A 21264-nucleotide genomic window follows, 5' to 3' on the forward strand; every position below is an offset into this window, starting at 1 on the left:
ACCTGTGTCACCCTCCCTCATGTGTATATAGTCCTTGTCTTCCCCTGTCTTGTTGCCAGAGTATATCGTCTCGCCGTGTACCTCCAGCCGTCTTCCACAGCCATTGTCAAGCCATTGTTGAGTATTGCCCTGCTTGGTTTTCTGTTTTCTTTGTACCCTCTGTAGAAGAGTGATTTTGTTTTCTAAAAGTTTTGGTCAGCTCGTTCCTTTTGAGACGCTAGTTTAATTTCATAGTGCTTTTGCTTTTTCTCCTCTTGGAGCGTTTTCATTTGCAGTTTTTCTAGCTCTGTGCAGCATAGTTTCCGTTCATAGCCTTTTGCCCTCTCCTCCTCGTGAGTGATTTTCCTTTGTAAAGTTTCATAATTATTGTTATTGAGATCAGTGTAGATTTGGCCTTTTTCCCCTTCCTCCCTCGGGAGCGATCTTCTGTTTATTGTTTTGTGCCCTGTGCATCTTTTGTTAGTTACCTGTTACTCGTCTGTTTAGACGAGTCTAGAATTTATACCTGTTGTGTTATCACTCCGTCTGAAGAGAGCACAAAGAAATTAAGAAATAAAGCTTGCATTAATCGTTCTCAATCTGCGTCTGAGTCCTCATCCTTGCCAAGTCATAACAGTATCTGCTTCACAATAAAAGCTTCCCGTTGGTTCGCCGATAGAAAGCTTTTATTATGAAGCTACAACAAATCGATAAGTAATGCTAGCTTCAACAGCGTATAAAATAAGTTTTATATCTGTAAATTCACACAGAAACACAAAACTAACAATAATCACTAAATCACAGAGACTCGGTTGCAAAAAGTGATAACGTTTTCACGCTATGGCGGTGCTCAGCGGGATAAAAAAAAAAGTTAGCTAGCAAAAGACCCACCCGCTCTCTAAAATTGCACAAACACGGCAACAATATATTCCATAATAAGCACAAAATACAATCACGCTCAATATGAAATTAAAATTAAAAAAAACAGGCCTATGTAAAAAGAAAATGTCCACTTACCTTTCTCCACGATGAAAAACAACGACAATTTGTCCGCCAAAATCGACTAATTTGGAAATAAACTACGCGCTCAAAAGGCCCTGCGCATGTGCAGTCTGAAACGGCTCACTCTTCTTCTTCTTTGGGGTTTTAGGCGGCTGGCATTGCATTACTGACACCTACTGGATGTAAGAAGTATCGCAATCCTAACTGACTTTACGTAAATAGTTTGTGATTAAACAACAGATTAATATTCTTTACATATAATGAGAGACACATTTCGTGGACTTTATCAGAAAAATATGTTTAACTGTAACAAAGACAAGTATTTTAAGTAAAGTGAAATTAGAAAATAAATATAACTTGAACAACACCTCTAATTCACTTTTTTGAGTGTATAGATAGATAGATAGATAGATAGATATAGATATATGTATATATATAGATAGATATATATGTATATATATAGATATATATAGAGAGAGAGATACATAGATATAGATAACTATGATTTCTATTGTGTTTATATTTATAGTGTTTGCAAAATACCTATCATACATCACATATATCATATATCTGAATATTCTATTACTGTTAATTCTACTATGACTATTAAAATACGCCGAACCTTGTGTTATGTAACATGTATGTATAACGTTTGCAGCAAAAAAAAAAAAAACCCGCGTGAAAATCAGTTTTGAATTCAGAGTTATGATTGATTAAGTGCGCACTGAGCTGCCAAACAGATACACGGAGTGGAGCGGGTGACCGGTCCAAGATGGCGGCCCCACGGCTTGTCAGCGCCAATACGTAGTAGCGGTCGATGCGGCGTCTACTCTTAATATGTCTATGGCTACTACACTTCGTGGTCTCAAATATCCCAAGATTCATCGCGCACCCGAAGAGAAGAAAGAAAGAAATAAATAATGGCGACCTCAAGTGGCGCAGATCGCGCATTTAAATGTGGGTATTGGGTTTATACTCGGTTTTTACTCATTTGAACATCCAACGTCAGATATGTTAAACTTCAAAGGACATTAAAACCTCCACATTTCAGTTAACATACATTGATAATGCTCAGCTTGATCCCTTTAGAAGTAAAGCCTTAAAAGCCTTCACTTTCAAACGTAAGACGTTCAGAGGTTAACTTGTATTTTATATCTTATTGTGACTTTAGAGATCAGTGATGTGCACAAGGGGGGGGCAGAGGGGGCGGTCGCCCCCCCTTGAAAAAACACACCAAACTGCCCCCTTGGCTGGTTAAAACATGATAAACTGTCCTCTTGGGTGGCAAAAACGTGCGCTAAAGTGCCCTCTCGCGAGGCAAAATGCATGCTAAAGTGCCCACCTGGTTGGCAAAATACAACTGCCCTCTTGGGTGGCAAAAACGCATGCTAATGTGCCCTCTTGGGAGGCAAAAATGTGTGCTAAAGTGCCCTCTTGGGTGGCAAAAACGTGTGCTAAAGTGCCCTCTTGGGTGGCAAAAACACATGCTAATGTGCCCTTTCGGGTGGCAAAAACACATGCTAATGTGCCCTCTTGGGTGGCAAAAACGCATGCTAAAGTGCCCTCTTGGGAGGCAAAAACGTGTGCTAAAGTGCCCACCTGGTTGGCAAAACACACTAAACTGCCCTCTTGGGTGGAACAAACACTAAACTGCCCTCTTGGCTGGTTAAAACATGATAAACTGTCCACTTGAGTGGCAAAAGGGCATCTTTAAGTGCCCTCCTCATTGGCAAAACACACTAAACTGCCCTCTTAGGTGAAAATAAAAACTCTCTTGGGTGGTTAAAACAAGTTTAAGCGCACTCCCGGTTGGCAAAACATGATAACCTGCCCTCAAGTCTTGGGTGGTATAAATGCGTGCTTAAGTGCCCTCGTGGTTGGTAAAACACAAGTGCTCTTTTGGGTGGAAAAACACACTAAACTGCTGCCATTGGATGGAGAATTTTGATTCCAATTAAGGCATGCAAGCTTTCCCAGAGTAAGTTTATGGTCTCAACAAGTTAAACCCTGTTTATGTTCAATATACTTTGTATGGCCATTAGCCCATATTTTCTGTTTTTTTAAATTCATTAATTTATTTCTTTTTTGCAAACGGCTGATGGGCTAATAAACTTTCTAGATTTTATTTTCAAATTACAATTTAGGCTAGGTCAGTTAGATTCATTGTATTTAGTAAATGATGGAATAAATTGATAGCAGCTAGATAGATGGTAACTTAAGTTTTAAGAACACATTCCCGTTGTTAAAATATGTCCATTCCATCCATTTAAGTATTCAATTTTAGACACACTCTCTCTCAAATGGTCACATGTCAGTGGGGACTTTATACTGACTGAGGTGCAACCCGGCATCCTACTGCTGTGTGAGGTAGGTAGCTAATATAGCAAGCTGTCTATTAAGTTACCAATTTTGCATTACTAAATACTAGTGTATGTAGCCTGGAAGTGCTATTATTAGGTAGAGATGTCTATCACATGTTTAAGCCTAGGCTGAGGAGATAGCCTAGCTAAGTGTAACCCGGGTGGGAAAACCCTTATTTATTTATAATATTTTCCCTTAAAAAGCAAAGTTGTCATGTGATTGCACCGTATGTCATCACGTCACGTCATTAGAGCGCGACCAGTCGCGGTAACATGACCCGGCTGTGGCTTGCTGCCAGCAGTAGCGAGAGGAGCAGGCAGGGGAAATGTTTGCTGCAGGTACGTCGTATCATCGTTCATTTAATTCAACATCAACCATTCCAGATCTAAATGCAATAACTGTTGAAACATAGTGTTGGAAAAATTATGCTTATATTATCAGTTTCTTGCTTTGCATTGATATAACCTGCTTGTCTTCCTTTATATGTTTGTGGAAGTGTACCGAGCTCTTGGAAAAGTACTGTGAAGAAACACACTCACCCTCCAGCGGGACCACAAGGCCTCGAATGGCATCTTGTGTGAGTAACTGATGGTGGACATCATAAGAATGTTTGTGTGAAGGATAGATGCTGAAGGCCGTAGGTCCGAAAGTGTGTACGTGTACTTCTTCATCATGCATAACAACTGTATGACTCATATGTACTGTCAAAGAGCCAATCATATACGCTTACGCCCTATTGTAGGTGAATAAAAGATTCTTGGGGAGAGCAGCTCATTGGAACTCGGAAGCCCAGACTTTGCGTGCTGACTTCTGCTCTTCCCCTTTGCAAAGAAAGACAATCTCCGTGTCCGTGTCTCATTTCTTAACAGATTTAAACCACATAAAACACATAGGAGCCGACTACCAGAGCCGCTGAACCTCAGAATTGGAGCCGTATGCCGATTTAATCACGGACTTTGGTGAGTCGCGCTAACGCTATTCATTTGAATGGCGTTGGCTTAGCCTAGCCGCTACCTGTTGATTGTCAGAGCGGTTAAGTGTCTTGTATGCCTAGTTCTCTGAATGTGTCCTGCCACATGAAGTGTTAGAAGTGTGACGTGATTTTATGATTGTGTGTATTATCTTTGTGGCAAGAATTGAATGTACTGAAGCTCTTTAAGCTAGTCACTTACATGCAGTCCAGGTAGCTGCTGGTACTGCTATGCATTTTGGTCTGGATGCTTGTCTTGGTGATACTGACGTACTGTGATGAATATTTTGATATAACAAATATTATGTTAATGATTTATATCGATTTATATATATCATGCTGTGATTATATTGTACAATATTGGAATTATTGAATTTGAGATACTGCTATTTATTTAATGCAGCCTGTGTTAATTGGTTGTAGTATTTCTTGAATGTTGTGTGCACACTAGATATTTAATTGGACCTGTTTTCCATACAGGCCAGGTTGATGGCGAGCTGAGAATTAGCCTGGGCACCAAGCCTGAAGACTGTGTCCCGAGAAAAGCCAACAGAACCCCCACTGCTCTGGTCAGGCTGGTAGGAGGCTCCTTTAGGCAGCCGCTCCCTTTTCCTAATTGTTTGGCCCCTCGCAACTCACTAACGGCCCCTACACACAGTACACACACTCACCTTCCAACCCTTGGACTTTTCCCCTTCCCCATTGGACACTAATCCGTTGGGCCGTTGCATTGCGGTAGAGCTTGAACTCTGTTCTTTGGCATTTGGGCCTGGTTAGTACTTGGATGGGAGACTGCCTGGGAATACCAGGTGCTCATGAATTATATGTGCGCTGTGAGTCCTCCGATGTTCACTGACGAAATTGATTGTACATACTGATGTTTTTTACGAATGGCCATTTGTATTTGCATTCCATATTTCTATTGTTATTCTATTTAATGTTATTGGTATTCCACTATTATAATATATGGTGTCACTAAAATCTTACTGTGTTCCGTGTCTCACTCTCCGCTCCTAGAGCTGAATCTAGTCTTCTGATCCTAGCCCAGATAATAATGTTGTGGCTATCTGTTAGTACATAAACTGTGCATTAATAGGGTAGCATACATGCTACATAAGTCTTGCGGACATAGCTTTTTAAAGCTAGCCAGTAAAATTAAAAGTGGGGTTAGCATTGCATATCAGGGTTTCCGCCAGGTTTAAGGTTGACCCCCCCGCCAGGCTAAGCATTTGGGATTTTTTTTTCTATTTTTATTTTTAAAAATGCTGTTCCTTAAAATGCCTTTTGTAAGTGCACAGCTCATTTGGAAACATATACAGTGGCTTGCAAAAGTATTCACCCCCCTTGAACTTTTCCACATTTTGTCACGTTACAACCACAATTGTAATTTTTTGTGATAGACCAACACAAATTGGTGCATAATTGTGAAGTGGAAGGAAAATGATACAAGGTTTTAAAACCTTTTTTAAAAATAGAAAACTGAAAAGTGTGGTGTGCAAAAGTATTCACCCCACTTTACTCTGATACACTTAAATAAAATCCAGTGCAACCAATTGCCTTCAGAAGTCACCTAATTAGTAAATGGAGTCCACCTGTGTGTAATCTAATCTCAGTGTAAATACAGCTGATCTGTGAAGGCCTCAGAGGTTTGCTAGAGAACACTGTTGAACAAACGGCATCATGAAGCCCAAGAAACACACCAGACAGGTCAGGGATAAAGTTGTGGAGAAGTTTAACGCATGGTTAGGATATGAAAAAATATCCCAAGCTTTGAACATCTCACAGAGCACTGTTCAATCCATGGGATGGGAAGATGGATGTAGCCAAATACAGGACAATCTTGGAAGAAAACCTGTTAGAGTCTGCAAAAGACTTGAGACTGGGGCGGAGGTTCACCTTCCAGCAGGACAACAAGCCTAAACATACAGCCAGAGCTACAATGGAATGGTTTAGATCAAAGAATATTCATATGTTAGAACGGCCCAGTCAAAGTCCAGACCTAAATCCAAGTGAGAATCTTTGGCAAGACTTAAATTGCTGTTCACAGACACTCTCCATCCAATCAGACTACGCTTGAGCTATTTTGCAAGAAGGAATGGGCAAATATTTCGGTCTCTATATGTGCATCGCTGGTAGAGACTTGCCCCAAAAGACGTGCAGCTGTCATTGCAGGGAAAGGTGGTTCTACAAAGTATTGACTCAGGGGGGTGAATACTTTTGCACACCACACTTTTCTGTTTTATATTTTTAAAAATGTTTAAAAACCATGTATCATTTTCATTCCACTTCACAATTTTGCACCACTTTGTGTTGGTCTATCACATAAAACCCCATTAAAATGCATTAACATTTGTGGTTGTAACATGACAAAATGTGGAAAAGTTCAAGGGGGTGAATACTTTTGCAAGCCACTGTATGTCCATGCTTCATCATACTTTGTTTCTTTTGAGGTGTCAAATAAATATTTTAAATGTGTATTGTTCCCTGTGTTTTTATCACAGAGCCCTATTGGGTGAAGAAAACACACTAAACTCCAGAAGACAACTAAGACCAAGAAATACTTTGAAACATTACTGTTGCTATTACTTTTATGTTGGGCCCCTTTTTGATCTATATTGAGCCAGAACTATATCTCACAGAACCAGTTTGGATTATCTAGTGCTAATATGGTGTTAAAATGCACTACAGGAAATGGCATCTACTTAATTGAAAATGTTCTGGGGGAGGACCCCCAGACCCCCTAGGGTTTTATTTCCTTCATACATCCATGTCTCTGTGTGTTCTTCACAGTCCAATGTTGAATCTACACAGTTCTCGTGGATGCTGATTTAACTACAAATTAACTTGAGTAGTCTGTCTAGTTAGTCTGTTTTAAGGCTATATAATGTGCCATTTGTATAACATATGAATATGTCTAAAGTGCCCTCGGCAACACACAGAACTTAGTGCCCTCTTCAGTGGCAAAAACCAGCTGCATGTGCCCTTTTTTTTCTTTTCGCCCCTGCCCTTCAAATAGTCTGTGCACGCCACTGTTGGAGATGTTATAGACTATCTTTACTTCATGTACATAAATGGACCAAGATGAACAGATTCAGATCAGGCTGCTTTATTTCCAGACTGTAAAGCTGTAAAATCTAGTTAAACGTTAGAATTGAATAAAGAGAATATATATTTTTTGCTGTATTAGATCTCTTTTGTCTGTTGAGGCAACACAAAACGTCTTTCACATTTTATTTTGTTTTAGGGAGCAAACAGAGAGCTTCATCACTGTCCGAGGTCAGAACAACATTTGTTCACAGGACAAAACATTCCGCCGGCTGGATGGATGGAAGGCAATATTTAGATAATCAAAAGTTAAATGTGTCGCGTGTGAAATTGCGCACAGCTCTGTCAAGGGAGGTATGCACTTCTATTCTGCATTATTTTACCCACCGCCCATCTGCTATTAATCACAATTTTTAGTTATATGACGTGGACTGCACAATCCATAGATTTCCCGCAGTGTCCATTGATATTGCCTACTTCTGATACACGGTATATCACCGTGAAAAAAATCAAACGTGTGTCTGCAGTTTAAAGTGTAATCAGTTGAGACATCTTCATTACTAAAGTAATAGGGAATTTAGATTGCAATGAACTAGTGTTGGTAAACCGATAGAAAGGTACTGCGGTACCCAGCCGTTAAAAACAATACTTTTTCACGTTTTATTAGTTTCGGTATTTATGAACTTTGTGCGACAGCGGGGCAGCGTATCTATAGCTGAATTCAGGGTCTGCACACTTCAAGGACCCGCCCTTTGCGGTCTCACCAAGTGAGTGTACTTAGGTGCGCCCTGCAGGCCGCGTCAGCCTGTTGTGAAATGGGACGGTCTACCCTTCACAGCATTTCCTGGTTGCGTCACCAGGTGTTCCCGCCTCTACTCGTACGTCACTATTTCTGCAGCCCAGGTCCGTGAAAGTGACAAGAAGAGTAAAGTTTGACTGTCAGATCTGTTTGAGCTTCAGGAATTCCTGATTTCATTTTTAATCCTCCTGCTTGTGGGGGAAGAGTAGAAGCGGCTCTGGTTTATCTCGGGCTGAGAGGACCATGGAGAGGTAAACCTGTTATTGAACCCACAGTAATGTTATCAATATTATCATTATTATCTAGCTAACAGTTTGGGGTAATTATTATACTGATACTTTACGTTAATGCCGACATATAAACTGCTGATCGCCACTTAGGGTTTTATTTAAATTTTAAAGGCGTTATTCCTATTGAGTGTTTGGTAGATAGTTTTGTTTGTTGTAATGATTTATTATTATTATTATTATAATTGAAATTGCTTCTTTCTTAAAACATTCTTAGTGACATGGCAGCCGTGGATCGAGTCAGAACTGCAGACCCAGTTGATGGACGATGTGGTGGACAGAGGAGACTGGACCCCCAAACACCCTGAGTACCGACCCAGATGATGTCCCACTGACACCATCCAGCCCAGCAGCACTGCAGGGACTCCTGCTCAGCCTGTTACTGTCCATCATCACTAACTGTTTTAATATTGTTTTCAATAATAATTGTTTTTGTTAATAGTGAATAATAATCTGTAAATAGTTATTTACGCATTAAATTTGGAAATAGTTGTAAATGTTAAGACCTTCATAATAAAAAAAAAGTTAAATCCCTTGTTGTCCCTGAAAAGTAGCACTTGATGCCGTTTGCTGTTATAAATTGTACTTAAGCTGTAAATACTGAATGGAATAGACAACGTGTAACAATAGAACAATATTTTATTTCATGAATTATATAAAATGAACAATTATGAACAAATAATATAAAAAGAACCCATACATTAACTAAATAACAACAGGTATAATGTAAGGATTGTCCTCTGGAGCAGAGAAGAGCCTCTCCATCCTCTCTGCAGCCTCGTGTCCTCCTTCATCCTCCTCCTCCTCTTCCTCCTCTCTGTTTGCTCCCTAAAACACAATGAAATGTAAAAGACGTTTTGTGTTGCATCAACAGACAAAAGAGATCTAACACAGCAAAAAATATATAATCATCATCGAGGATAATAATATCCTAATTATCGAGGATAATCCTAAACTTAGCTCTTTATTCAATTCTAATGTTTAACTAGACTTTACAGTGTTACGGTCTGAAATAAAGCAGGGATCACAGCCTGATCTGAATCTGTTCATCTTGGTCCATTTATGTACATGAAGTAAAGATAGTCTCTAACATCTCCACAGTCACAATAAGATATAAAATACAAGTCAACGTCTTACGTTTGAAAGCGAAGGCTTTTAAGGCTTTACTTCCAAAGGGATCAAGCTGAGCATTACCAACGTATGTTAACTGAAATGTGGAGGTTTTAATATAAACCCAATACTTACATTTAAATACGAGATCTGCGCCACTTGAGGTCGGCATTATTTATTTATTTATTTATTCTCTTCGGGCGCGCGATGAATCTTGGGATATGTGAGACCACGAAGTGAAGTAGCGGTGCACACTCGAAAAACAGGTGAAAGGAGTGCGCATTTGTGGGGTGCATTATGAGAACACTTTGAATTGGGACACCCTTCGCCGCGGAATAGTGACGTAATCGCACTTCAAATGCGCACTCGAAGTGTGCAGACCCTGAATTGGGACACAGCCTGTGTGCAGCTTCTCTCTGCTTCCTCACTGCCTGCAGACAGAGTGGGCGTGGTTTCGCGGTGACAGACAGTCACAGAGCAGAGCGAGACAGACATGGCTGAAAGTGGCATGAGTGCTCCTGCCGACCGTTCTAGGCTTGTGGAAGAAGCAGACGCACAGGGCTCTTACTGTCGTTGCCGACAGTAAGGACAAGCCCACGGACACCACAAAGCCCGTCTGTAAACGATGCTTTAAATCCGTAATCCGCACAAGGGAGCCAACACGTCCAATTTAGGTGCAGGTTAGCGATAGGTAATGTAAATATCCCTCAGATGGAAGTCAAGCGAACTATTTCCACCATCAGAGTTGCACGAGGCAGTCAGGGGTAAAGCGAACTGTTTAACAGTCCGATGTGGTCCCACACATCTCTGTATGCAAACACAACGTTCATACTGGTAACACGAACTTTACCATAACATGCACTGGTGTTCACAAGTATGCTGATCAACAACACCACTTATAAATTCAATCAGTACTAGTAATATAATCATAGCATGTACATTTTTGTCAATAATTTATAATATATATTGTAATTTAGAAAATGGTGTGATTAGAGCACAGACCTCCACCAGGTCTGGGCCATTTGTGTTGTACTTTAGTGCACTAATGTAGTTTGCAGGCTAATAATCCAGGGTTTGAACTTCATCATCATGAAATGCAAATTGCAAAATTCCCCTTTGTGGGACGAATAAAGTATAGTAAGTGTTTTAATTAATAAAAAGAAATAAATCATTTTAAGTTTCACATTCATCTAATATTTTATTCCATTACTTTTGATGATGTTTTAGTTTTCCACCATGGTATCGTTTCAGTATCAGTATCAAGATATTTTAGACAGGTATTGTACCAAAGTCATAACTTTGTTATTGTGACAACACTACAATGAACTTGATTCATGGATGTCTTAAAATAAAGATATGATTTATTTTGCAGTTAGTATAATGCATCATTTCAGATGCTGTCTGTGTCCCACATTATAACCAACCATGATATTTAAACCTGTTTAAATATCTTTGAAGCAGATGACAAACAATTAGCAGGATTACTTCATTTTTTCAAATGCTGATCTGGGTCTGCGTCCGCTTTGCTCTCTGGTGTGGTTTTGAGTTCAGTTTTTTGTACATTCTCACAGTTTTATCTCATTGGACATTTCGGGATATGATGCTCCTACTGATATCCTGATTATTGGGAGGTGAACTGACAACCTTTAAATTCAATTTGCCTGTTGTTTTCTGTCTGTAACCTGTTTAACAAGCAGCTGTGCATGAAAAAGAAGCTGCAGTCTGTATTTATACTGACTACTGTGTCTGCTCAGAGGCACAGCGACCATTTCAACTCCTAGAATACATTTTTATTAATTATTTGCCTCTGTATTCAGTGATATTCTGATAGTGAAATCATCAGTTAATAACCCCTAATGCAATAATTGAAGAATGTTGTTTGTGGTCCCTTTGTTCTCTAACAGTCAGGCTGACATATTTGATGATCCTTGCTTAGGGGAGCGATGAACGATGAGAGATGCTTGTGTGCTCAAGAGTGAGACTGGTGAACCAGAAAACAAATAAAATATAGCCTAAAACTTGATGGTGATACACTTAAATTTAACCTATTATCTGTCTTCACTCAACTGATGTTGTGATCTATTAGATTAGTCTGATCCGCTGCAGCTTCCAATCAATCTGGTAAAAAAATAATGTGAAGGCTGCTGTCATGTTTTCGATCTCCCTAGCACATTAGAGCGATATCGTTCATCACACATCGCTTCTCTAAACACAAGGAGGTATTACTTTGGGGGGCAACCTGGAAGGTGGCGACAGGAACGACTTACGGTTCAAGCGATGATCGAGGAAACAACACATAAGAGAAATGAGGCGCATTTACAATCCGACTTGATCCCACCTTTTTGGCTCTACCCCCTGCTGCTGCCTCCTGATCTCGTCTACTGTTAAGCAGAGGCATTCTTTTCGAACGAGCCTATAATGAATGTTACTTGAATCATGTCAGTGTAGTGTATAAAATCTGAGCTGCAATACCCTCGCCCTATTTAGAAGTGCTCAACTGTTCTCTGTAAGAGCCAGGAAAGTACCTAGGAGGCCTGCATAGCAGAAAACACTGGAGAAGGAATCCCCAAGAAGGCCACTAGAGTCACAATTGCTGTTTATAGAAATGATAAATGTAATGTATGAAATAAACAAAAGATGACTATTGAACGTGACACCCAAGGCCCAGAGGAGGGAGGGGGCTGAGAGCGGGGTTGTCTGGCTATATTTTTAAGGCCTTATTTGGAAGGTATTACACCGGTATAATCTAAAAATGGAAGTTAATCGAGGATAAGGGTATTGATCAGGCCTAAAGGAAGGAGGATCCAGGGGCGTGGAAACCCCCAGATCAGAATAGTATATAAGTTGGAGCATTAGACAGAGAGTTCAGTTCGTCCCGGGAGAGCTCACTGCATGTATCCTGCTGTGTGAAATAAATGCCTTTGACCTGAAGACCAGCTGTTTCATCCTTGATTTAGGACTCCACATGTGAGTGTTTTAAAGTTAATAAGTCAGATAATTGTAAACTTTAGACAAGTAGTTTGACACTACATTAGAAATTATATTCAACCACATCATACAGAAATACAGAAGTATAAACTGTATGGGTAATCAAAATGCATTTTTTTATTGTAGTCCTTACGGTTGTCTATCAGTGGCTTATGCTTATATTGGCGTCGCAGCACTCGTTGATTTGACGTGATGAGAGTGACCACGTCTAGGTGAGTAGGCCTACGACTGAAGCCTGAGCCGTCCGAAAGTCCAGGCGGTTGAAATTTGGATTCAGCATAAATATGTCCATGGTCTCTACACTGGGGGAGCTGACTGCAATTAGATGTGTTTTGACAATAATGAGTGAGTACTGCTCTCAAGTGGTCAAGATAAGGCGTTACTAGAACTTATCAATAATTCAATTATTAATAGGCAGTAATAATACTGGCAAACATTTGTGTCAGCGGAAGTTAGAGAACAAACGGACTACGTTTTTACAAATAATGATTGAATCATGTTTCTTTTAAGTTATACATTCAATGTAATATCAATCTAAATCCAATGTGGTTGTTTCAGTTAAGTCAAATAAATGGTTAATGAAAATGCTTCATTTAAAATAAAAATAAAGTAGTTTGCCTTATGATGACTTCACTATCAGCTAAACCTACAGCACGCCCTATTGACCCTTTTCCCTTTTAATTCAGCTGGTAATGTTATATTGTTTGCTACGAAAATGAATGGCACAAGCAAGCAAAGCCATCCTTAGCCGACAATCATGACATCAAAGCATCCGAGAAGTAGTGTGTGGAAGCATCTATACTATGGATGGAAACTGTCGACTTTGTACAAAGCAGCTGTCTACTCTACAACGACAACAAATATGCACACCCAAGTGCTATCTTAATCCACCATTAGAATTAGCCCCTCAGGTGCAGGTTTTTCTAAAAATAGTTGGAGACCCTTCAGCATAAAAAGCAGGAGCGCAGGAAGAACTTTTTCATTTCGCTTGCGGGACTGAAATAATTGTTTATTTGTGTTGCTTTTTTATGGAACCTAATAAACTCCGGTACCAGACTGTGCAACTCTCCAGTAATCTTCTTTAAGCTAATTCTTGTCTCAAGCCTAAATTGATGAAATTACTATTTGGCTAAATGTTGGAGCAAGTGCCAAAAAATAGGTCCATTCTTAGTCCCTTGGAACTCAGCATTTCCCAACTTGCCATCAAATTCAGAAGAAGCATATATTTACAAAAATCATTGATTTCTTAGTGTTGTTTTCAATTGAATATATGGCAAAAAGGATCAGCAAATTATAACATTCTGTTATATTTATTTTTTACTCAGCTTCCCCAACATACATTTCAGACCATATTCACATGCTGGCCAGTACAAATATCAACCTAGGCAATAAAACCACTCAATGTAATATTACAGCCAGTAAAAAATAGCTATCTTCAATCAAAATTAAGGAGTATTATTTTTTTTTTCATATCTGCAAAGAATATTAACACTGAATGCAAGCTGGCAACAGAAATATTGTTTTTCAGTTACGCTTTTCAGTCATGAAGAAATAGCAACTACTTTTTCTTTTGAGTTGGTTCAGGGTTCAGATCCCAGCAGTGGGACATTTTTACCACTTCATCCAACAATACATGTATTGTTTCTTTACCAACATCATCTACATATATCCAGCCACCATACTGCTCAGATAAATATATATATTTATATAGAGTCTGCATTTGTTCTGTACATTTTCAATTTGTGAAACAACAGTCAGGATATTTTGTAATTATTTGAACAGGATACAAATTTGGAGGTGCATCATTGTGAAAAACCCAAGTCTATTATGTATCATGTCTTTAAAGTCCCTGTCTGCTATCTGCCAGGTTTCAGCAGGGAGGGAACACAGGCTTTACAAACACACACACACACACACACACACACACACACACACACACACACACACACACACACATTCACACACACACACACACAAACACACACACACATGAACACACACTCATAAACACACACACACAAGCACAGTTTGTTGTGATGGCCAACATATCAGCCCACACTGCTTTTTTCTCTGAGCTAGAGCTCCCAGGTTTAAAATAGCTCCTCTCCCTCTCAGGTCTTTACCATGATATTTGTGATGGTCTTATGCAATCAACACCTCCTGATCTTCTCTTGTGCTTCATCCTAGTGTTTGTATCCCACGTTGCCCGTCTATATCTGTTTCTCTCTCGCTCTCTCTTCAGTAGCTTTGACAGAGCAAATGGGGGACAAAATGGCACTGAAATTTTCATGGCAAAGCCATCCTGTTCCAGCCTAGACAGACTTGGTAACATTAATGTTGACATATTTTCAGCTTGTGTGGGTGCTTTTGCCTTTTGTTAACTGAATCAAATGTATGGGATGTCAGAAAACTAATGGTCAGGATTTCATTCATCCTACATACTCAAAAGAGCTATTTTATGACAACTAAATCTCTTGCTATCCTCCCCTAGCTGCTAACAAATTTCCTGCATGCTACGGAGCTCTCTTATTACAGTCCGGAAGTATTTTACTACTATTACACAGTATCAAATACTGAAGGAGAGTTTATCTGTCACCAACTGCTAAGCTGTGAAAATACACCCATCTTACCAGCTGGTCTAGTAACATCAGAAATCAAAAAAGCTGGGTAGTTTATGGACAGATGTGATTATGTTGCAATGAATGTTGGTGTAGGTGGCCAAAATGTCTGCAAATAAATGTGAAAGTTGCTGTGTGTGTCCTGCATGTGCAAATATACAACTGTAAACTGTGACAGGCAGTGCTGAAAAGTGAGTACATTTACGCAAGTACAAATAAAAACAAACCTGCTGATGGAGGAGGATAAGAAGGAGAAGAGCTAGAATGACACATACAAAAAGATTGAACAGACAGGCATTCACTAGAAGGAATGCATTCCGGCGTTTCAAAATCTGTTCCCCAGGTGACATGTGTCCTACAGAGCCTGTCTGGTGACATTTGAGAAGAAAAAAAATGTGTGTCCACAATTTAATAAGTTCTGGCCACAAATTAATAACCCACAGCCATTAGATACGTATATCCAAGGATGCACTTTGTAGTTTTGGGAAGGACATTTTAATCAGCATCCCCGTGCATCAGTATTTGACGAGTTGTGAATGTGAACTTCTCTAACAAAAAGGACATTTAAGGGCCAACACAACTTCATATTGTTTTACTTTGTTTATGTTTGCTGGACCCTGCCAACTTTCTAGCTTTAAACAGTGTTCTGTGGACTTTCTATCTGAGAACAGCTTATTCCATTATGGAAAACATATATATTTTTGTACTAGAATTGTAAATATAAACTGTGATGCCAGCTGCTGAAATACTAGGTGTCTTGGGTTCTTGTGTAATCCCATTGTGAATTAGATCGCGATTATCAATTATGTTACTAACCAAATCATTTAACATCAGCAGCTGACTCATACCCTCGTCCTCAGAGTTGAGTAAGGTATCAGACTGCATATAGTTAAGGACATAGTCCCGACAACCTTCTTAATCAGTAGACTCCAGGTCATTTGCACCTTGACTGTTAGTTGCGAAGTCCCTGGCAAGCTGATAATTATTATATGATATTGTACAAGTTCTTTTTTTTGGCTACATACAAGTTGTTTGTGTGCTGTTGACATGACGTACGATGGTCTGATAGAGCAACAGTGTGGTTCCCTATGAAGAATGAAGGCCCTTCTCTGGTTCTTATTGCCAGGGGTGGAAGTAAAAAATTACAAATACTCACATTACTGTAATTAAGTAGATTTGTTGGGTACTTGTACTTTTATGAGTGTAATTTTCTATTATATATGAATCAAATTTACACCATGTAATGTACTTCGCTACTTTTAAAAGCAAAAGTCGCTGCTGAGTACGGCCACAATTTGAATTATCTGCATTTTCAATAAGGCCGTCCGATCGCGACCGCCAATTAATCTATGAGGTTAGGAAAGGACAACAGCAGCAGGCACGGGTTTCTGGAGGTAACATACCTACACAACGAAGTAGAGAGTAATTTGTGGACTGAAGATTTGGAGACAAAAAGGCCAAAATGGAGACAGAAGACAACACTGTCAACAGTGAAAATTATGAAGAAAAGACGGAGGAGGAGTGCATGTACAGGGGAAGAAAAGGAAACAGTGTCCGTATACATGATGATATCGGTTTACAAGACTTCAGCGTCTAATCTCAAAAACACATCGCAGTAAGACGTTTTACAACTATATTTGTATGATATTGCTTTTTTATTTTTCATGTGTGTTAAGGTGATTAGTTTAGCTAAGATAAGTCTGCAAAGATATTGTCACTGCCATTGGTTAGCCTGATATTAAAATATGACAGAGCTAGCTAACGTGTGCGTGCATGCATAATTGTGCTACAATTCTTAGAAACGTTTTATCTTATATATTTTGTGCTAGAGTGACGCTATGTTATATGAAACTAGGACACAAATTGCATCCATTGAAAATTAACCATGTCATGTTAGCTTGTTGGCAAGGGGGGTAAATAGTACTCCAAATTTAGGCTAACGTTTAGCATGGAAAACAGGGCATGAGCAAGGGGTCCCTTGTTATATTACGTCACGATACCTGAATGAAAATGTTTTCGTATGATGAGTATGACGGTCAGTGTTGGGAAGACTTAAACTAAATGTAGTTGAACTACATAGTTTAACTACAATTTGCTGTAACTTGCTGATATTTGAACTACATTCATATTTTGTGCTGCGTCAAGAAGTTAGACTACATTTTGGGTCATTTTTTTGTAGTTTAACTATTAATTTACAAACTACAATTTTGGCCAATAACATGAAATATTTTTTTTTATAAAAAAAGAAGAACTATATATTATACATTTTAATTTATTCTTCTTTGAAAAGAGGGATGAAACATGTCATGACATGCTAAGCCAACGCTGCCTCTGATTGGCTTGCCCTGGCAATATTCAAATGCTTCACAGAGTGGGTGGGTCTTTGTTTGAAGCCCCTGGCTGTGTCCGAAATCACCCACTCATTCCCTACTCCCTAGTCACTACATAGTGAGTCCAACATAGTGCACTATATAGTGAGCTCAACGGCAGACAGAAAAACGCTCTTTCGGACACTACTCCGGCGCCGTTAATGACGTCGCTGCTGTCGTGCAGTTGAAACGTCATACATCAATGCCGGTTGTGGACTATCCATAATAAATATTTAATTGAATAATGAGTATTAAAAAGGTTTACCGATAATACTGAGTCAAAACCGACACACACACACCATTTTCGCGCCACATCCTTTGTCTTTGTTCATTGTCTTGTACTGTCCGTACTGTGTGATCAAAGACCCCATTTTACCTCGCATTTTATTAAAGAGCTCCTGAAAATGCCACCAAACGGGAACATAAATTTATCTGTATTTTTGCTGACCTTAATTCAGATGATTTTGGTAAGAAGGAGAATCAGAATAGAGCAATCAAGAAGGAGAAGAGTGAGATTTGCGGCTCTTGCCAACCTAGCAAGACGCCATCAGATTGTAAGTATAAAGATGAAGGATTTTAGACATCTAAATCAATGATGTATTGTCAGTGTCAATAATTCACTGGTATTGTCAGACTACTCCCCTTCCTGTGGAAACAGACATGGTACACCTTTGTTCTTAAATCAGATTAGATGGATGGATAAACAGATAAATGCTTTATTCATCCCTTAGAGGAAATTAAGGTGTCCAGTAGCTCATAAAAAGATACATGACTAAAATATAGTAGTTAAAATATATAAAAAATATATAAGTTAAAAATAATTACTACTGCTCATTTCATTTTATGACACCATATTATCAGTTTTATTTTTTATTTATTTACAGCATGAACAACCAACTCAGTACTGCAGGCTGGGAACCAGCAGTTTGTACTTCGATAGCCAAAGTGACCCCTGGCCAGACTTCCACCTCTCCAGACCCACAGTGGCCCATCTTGTCCACGTCCTCTGCTCTCCGTTTGACCATGGCTGGGGTCATGCCCTTGAGGTTCTGGTCTTCCTATTTTGGCTGGCGAGTGCGACATCCTATTACGTTGTGTCGAGAGCATTTGGCATGCCATGGTCCACTGTGCACGATGTCATCCACAGGGTTGCTGACAAATTAATACAAATTAAAAACAGGGTCATCCGCTCTCCAGCCCCTGATGACCTGCAAGAAATTAGTGCTGGCTTTGCACGGCTGGCTGGATCACCAGCATTCGCCAGGGTTGTGGGAAGCATCAATGGCTGCCATGTCCGCATAAAGCCACTTGGTGCAGATGCCCAGGTCTATTTTAATTTGAAATTGTTTCATTTGATCCAATTGCAAGCTGTGTGTGACTGCCAGTGCCAATTTATTGATATATTTGTCAGCTATCCAGGGTCTGTACATGACTCTAGAGTCCTAAAAAACAACCCTCTTTATGTACAGAGCCTGTACCCACCTGAGGGCTACTGCATCCTAGGGGATGGTGGATACCCCTGCATGTCCCGACCAATCGCTCTCGTAACTCCCTACAGAGAGCCTGTGAGGGGTGTGGTTGCTGGGTGATTTAACCGGCACCATGCAAAGGCACGTTCTGTCATCGAACGGGCCTTTGGCATGATGAAAACCAGATGGCGAGCCGTCTTCTTCAAGGCTCTCAAGGTGCACCCTGCATTTGCGGTGAAGGTGATTGCCTGTTGTACAATATTGCATAACCTGTGCATCAGAGATGGGGACATATCTGGAAGAGGCTCCAGATAATGGAGGTAAGCAGCCTCAGCAGGACCTGCACTATGGGGAACAGCTGTGCGGGCATATCGCTGCTGCGCTGTCTGCACCAGACAAGCTCCTCCCGTTCTTCAGGAACATGACTATTGCTAAAAATAACAAAATAAAAAAAAAGTTAGGTTAGGTTAGGTTATTGTTATTGTTATGTTATACTTCTTGTAAATAGTTTTAAATGATATCGTAATGATTTGTTAATTAGTTATTACTGATAAATGTTTATGCACCAATAATTTGCCTTGTAAACATCTTATTGTTATATCAGTTTTTGTTTCTGACACATTGTTGGTATGTTATAGATATGAGTTCAGTCAGTGCTCATAAACTTTTTAAAGAACATTTTATTAATGAATATCTCCTTTTTTTATCTCTCTCAAATTTTTTCAACAGTCTTTTCGAGAAGGTTTAACAGCCTCTCCTGCCTGGCCTCAGCTCTCCTGTCTCTCTCCTCTGCCCTCTTTTCCTCCCTCTCCAGCAACTCCAATATTGCATCACGCCTTGGCCTTTTTGGAGGCCCTGGCTCCTCTGTGCCTGACAGACTCCCTGGCTCTGGTGTGTCACTGTCCGAGTCATGTAGCACTGAGTCAGGGGACAGGTGATAAATTATGGCATAAATACTACTAAGCAACTGTTAATACACACTTCAACACATCCTCAAATGTTAATCGGAAAGTTATATTTAAATTAACGTTACTCACATTTAAACATCCGCTCCTGCTCCGCGACCACTGTACGTTCGTCCGCCATTTTTTCACTCAGCGCAATGCATGATGGTAAATATTGCTCGGTTAGTGACCATCGGTTGTACACTACTTTTCGCTTTGCATTGTGGGATACTTTGAGTACACTATATAGGGTATAATATTACCCACTAGACCATTGGTCTCAAACTCACGGCCCGCGGGCCAACTGCGGCCCCCGGGCCAATATTTTGTGGCCCCCGCCTTGATATGAAAGTTTAATGTTAGTGCAGCCTGTGAGTTTTATGCGAATGGCACTTTGCCGCGTTGTGTGTGGAAGGTCCCTTTGTTGCGCTTGGAAGGTCCCTTTGTTGCACCATCTGGAGCTGAACGAACCTACCAATCACAGTGGGGTATATGGCTCCCGGGGGCGGGCCATCAACCGGGCTTGATGGAAGCAGAGAAACATTTCACAACAACAATGGCGGCGCCCGTGTAACACCGCATAGCCGTAATAGAATTACTACTTCTTGGACAAAGTCAATGTTACCGGCATTACCGAGGCGGGCAGACCTCCAATGGGGCCACTCAGCCAACTCCCGCCCACCGTCCTGCGTCGGGGCCGGGAGAATGAGGCTGGGTTGTGGCCTCGTCGGGGGTCTGTCCGCCTCGGTGGTATGGCCAACGGAACATCGGTTTTGGCTAGGACATACAACGCCGCTAGCTTAGAAGCCATAATGTCGTAACCATCCAAAGTAGACTTACCACGAGTTATGAGATTGTAAAACGATGGTATATGATCCTGTAGAAGCCACTAGTCCGTATGATATCAACCTTGTTTTAAGAAAAACATGTTTATTCGCGATGTCATGGAAAAGTACTACACTACCCACAATCCCATAGTGTAACAGCGACGTCTCCGATTGGTGGAGCTCGCTGTAACCATGGAAATGTTTACCCAAACCGCGAAATTCACTTCCGGAACCGGAGCCGTTTAAACAGTGGGCGGTGACTGTTGAGCTCTATGTGACTGAATCTGCATTCACACTCAAAGCCTGCAGTGAATTTATTGCAATTTATTGAGCTTAAAATTATAAATGATGTGCAGGAAATATAAGAATGATATCAAAGCATGTCAATTTATAAACCTTTTTATTGAAAAGTATAGGCTGTATCAAATATAATGAGTGACGCCAGTTGACTCACGTGTGTAACTTCTAAAATAGATATTGCACAATGCGCTTTTTT

The 21264-nt window shown here is 40.1% G+C and overlaps 2 long non-coding RNA genes across 2 annotated transcripts; one reads left to right on the forward strand and one right to left on the reverse strand.

Moving 5' to 3' along the window:
* Positions 1-4211: 4211 nt before the first annotated feature.
* On the forward strand, positions 4212-5293 carry LOC115597326 (uncharacterized). The gene is made up of 2 exons (XR_003987069.1): positions 4212-4301; positions 4793-5293. It is a non-coding gene; the product is annotated as an uncharacterized LOC115597326 (long non-coding RNA).
* A 14366-nt stretch (positions 5294-19659) lies between these two features.
* On the reverse strand, positions 19660-20212 carry LOC115597327 (uncharacterized). The gene is made up of 2 exons (XR_003987070.1): positions 20035-20212; positions 19660-19915 (listed from the first exon to the last, which is right to left on the reverse strand). It is a non-coding gene; the product is annotated as an uncharacterized LOC115597327 (long non-coding RNA).
* Positions 20213-21264: the final 1052 nt, after the last annotated feature.

Source organism: Sparus aurata, chromosome 16, assembly GCF_900880675.1.
Source record: "Sparus aurata chromosome 16, fSpaAur1.1, whole genome shotgun sequence".
Classification (NCBI taxonomy): domain Eukaryota; kingdom Metazoa; phylum Chordata; class Actinopteri; order Spariformes; family Sparidae; genus Sparus; species Sparus aurata.